Source organism: Pseudophryne corroboree, chromosome 4 (assembly GCF_028390025.1).
Source record: "Pseudophryne corroboree isolate aPseCor3 chromosome 4, aPseCor3.hap2, whole genome shotgun sequence".
Lineage (NCBI taxonomy): Eukaryota > Metazoa > Chordata > Amphibia > Anura > Myobatrachidae > Pseudophryne > Pseudophryne corroboree.
The window spans coordinates 798,832,824-798,836,416 of record NC_086447.1 but is presented as its reverse complement, the minus strand read 5'-3'; positions in this window follow the sequence as shown (position 1 = coordinate 798,836,416).

Here is a 3,593-nt window from a genome sequence, read left to right as displayed (position 1 = left end):
ATATCACAATATATAGCCCCAGAGGCTATATATGTGATAAATACCCCTGCCAGAATCCATAAAAAAGCGGGAGAAAAGTCAGCCAAAAAAGGGGCGGAGCTATCTCCCTCAGCACACTGGCGCCATTTCTCCCTCACAGCTCCGCTGGAAGGAAGCTCCCTGGCTCTCCCCTGCAGTCTACACTACAGAAAAGGGTAAAAAAGAGAGGGGGGGGGCACTAAATTTAGGAGCAATATACATATAGCAGCTATAAGGGGATATAATTTAGTTAATCCCTGATTTATATAGCGCTCTGGTGTGTGCTGGCATACTCTCTCTCTGTCTCCCCAAAGGGCTGTGTGTGGTCCTGTCTTCTGTCAGAGCATTCCCTGTGTGTGTGCGGTGTTTCGGTACGGCTGTGTCGGCATGTTTGATGAGGAGACTTATGTGGAGGAGGAGCAGGTGCCTATAAATGTGTTGTCACCCCCTGCGGGGCAGACACGGGAGTGGATGGACTTGTGGAAGGAATTACGCGAAAGTGTCGACTCCTTACATAAAAAATTTGACAACTTGCCAAATGCGGGGCAGCCGGCTTCTCAGCCCGTGCCTGCCCAGACGTCTCAAAAGTCATCAGGGGCTCTAAAACGCCCGCTACCTCAGATGGCAGACACAGATGTCGACACGGATACTGATACCAGTGTCGACGACGAAGAGACAAATGTAATGTCCAATAGGGCCACTCGTTATATGATTGAGGCAATGAAAAATGTTTTACACATTTCTGAGGTGACCCCAGGTACCACAAAAAAGGGTATTATGTTTGGGGAGAAAAAACTACCAGTAGTTTCTCTAACGTCCTAAGTGGATGCTGGGGACTCCGTAAGGACCATGGGGAATAGCGGCTCCGCAGGAGACTGGGCACATCTAAAGAATGCTTTAGGACTATCTGGTGTGCACTGGCTCCTCCCCCTATGACCCTCCTCCAAGCCTCAGTTAGATCTCTGTGCCCGAACGAGAAGGGTGCACACTAGGGGCTCTCCTGAGCTTCTTAGTGAAAGTTTTAGTTTAGGTTTTTTATTTTCAGTGAGACCTGCTGGCAACAGGCTCACTGCATCGAGGGACTAAGGGGAGAAGAAGCGAACTCACCTGCGTGCAGAGTGGATTGGGCTTCTTAGGCTACTGGACATTAGCTCCAGAGGGACGATCACAGGCCCAGCCATGGATGGGTCCCAGAGCCGCGCCGCCGGCCCCCTTACAGAGCCAGAAGACAGAAGAGGTCCGGAAAATCGGCGGCAGAAGACATCCTGTCTTCACCAAGGTAGCGCACAGCACTGCAGCTGTGCGCCATTGCTCCTCAGCACACTTCACACTTCGGTCACTGAGGGTGCAGGGCGCTAGGGGGGGGCGCCCTGAGCAGCAATAAAAACACCTTGGCTGGCGAAAATACATCACATATAGCCCCCAGGGCTATATGGATGAATTTTAACCCCTGCCAGAATCCATAAAAAAGCAGGAGAAAAGTCCGCGAAAAAGGGGCGGAGCCTATCTCCTCAGCACACTGGCGCCATTTTCCCTCACAGCTCAGTTGGAGGGAAGCTCCCCTGGCTCTCCCCTGCAGTCACTACACTACAGAAAGGGTTAAAAAAGAGAGGGGGGCACTAATTAGGCGCAGTATTAACAATACAGCAGCTATAAGGGGAAAAACACTTATATAAGGTTATCCCTGTATATATATAGCGCTTTGGTGTGTGCTGGCAAACTCTCCCTCTGTCTCCCCAAAGGGCTAGTGGGGTCCTGTCCTCTATCAGAGCATTCCCTGTGTGTGTGCTGTATGTCGGTACGTTTGTGTCGACATGTATGAGGAGAAAAATGATGTGGAGACGGAGCAGATTGCCTGTAATAGTGATGTCACCCCCTAGGGGGTCGACACCTGAGTGGATGAACTGTTGGAAGGAATTACGTGACAGTGTCAGCTCTGTATAAAAGACAGTGGTTGACATGAGACAGCCGGCTACTCAGTTTGTGCCTGTCCAGACGTCTCATAGGCCGTCAGGGGCTCTAAAGCGCCCGTTACCTCAGATGGCAGATATAGACGCCGACACGGATACTGACTCCAGTGTCGACGGTGAAGAGACAAATGTGACTTCCAGTAGGGCCACACGTTACATGATTGAGGCAATGAAAAATGTTTTACACATTTCTGATAATACGAGTACCACCAAAAAGGGGTATTATGTTCGGTGAGGAAAAACTACCTGTAGTTTTCCTGAATCTGAGAAATTAAATGAGGTGTGTGATGATGCGTGGTTTTCCCCCGATAACAACTGATAATTTCTAAAATGTTATTGGCATTATATCCTTTCCCGCCAGAGGTTAGGGTGCGTTGGGAAACACCCCCTAGGGTGGATAAAGCGCTCACACGCTTGTAAGGGCTCTACCCTCTCCTGAGATGGGCGCCCTTAAGGATCCTGCTGATAGAAAGCAGGAGGGTATCCTAAAATATATTTACACACATACTGGTGTTATACTGCGACCAGCAATCGCCTCAGCCTGGATGTGCAGTGCTGGGTTGGCGTGGTCGGATTCCCTGACTGAAAATATTGATACCCTAGATAGGGACAGTATATTTTTGCCTATAGAGCATTTAAAAGATGCATTTCTATATATGCGTGATGCACAGCGGAATATTTGCCGACTGGCATCAAGTCTAAGTGCGTTGTCCATTTCTACCAGTAGAGGGTTATGGACACGTCAGTGGTCAGGTGATGCGTATTCCAAACGGCATTTGGAAGTATTGCCTTAATAAGGGGAGGAGTTATTTGGGGTCGGTCTTTCAGACCTGGTGGCCACGGCAACAGCTGGGAAATCCACGTTTGTACCCCAGGTCGCCTCTCAACATGAGAAGACGCCGTATTATCAGGCGCAGTCTTTTCGTGGACAAGCGGGCAAAATGTTCCTCATTTCTGCCCCGTGACAGAGGGAGAGGAAAAAGGCTGCAGAAATCAGCCAGTTCCCAGGAACAGAAACCCTCTCCCGCCTCTGCCAAGCCCTCAGTATGACGCTGGGGCTTTACAAGCAGAATCAGGCACGGTGGGGGGCCCGTCTCAATGAATTTCAGCGCACAGTGGGCTCACTCGCAAGTAGACCCCTGGATCCTTCAGGTGATATCTCAGGGGTACAAATTAGAATTCGAGACGTCTCCCCCTCGCCGTTTTCCTAAAGTCGGCTTTACCGATGTCTCCTTCTGACAGGGATACAGTTTTGGAAGCCATTCACAAGCTGTATTCCCAGCAGGTGATAATCAAGGTACCCCTCCTGCAACAGGGAACGGGGTATTATTCCACACTGTTGTGGTACCGAAGCCGGACGGCTCGGTGAGACCGATTCTAAATCTAAAATCTTTGAACACTTACATACAGAGGTTCAAATTCAAGATTGAGTCACTCAGAGCAGTGATTGCGAACCTGGAAGAAGGGGACTACATGATGTCTCGGGACATCAAGGATGCTTACCTTCATGTCAAAATTTACCCTTCTCACCAAGGGTACCTCAGGTTTATGGTACAGAACTGTCACTATCAGTTCAGACGCTGCCGTATGGATGGTCCACGGCAC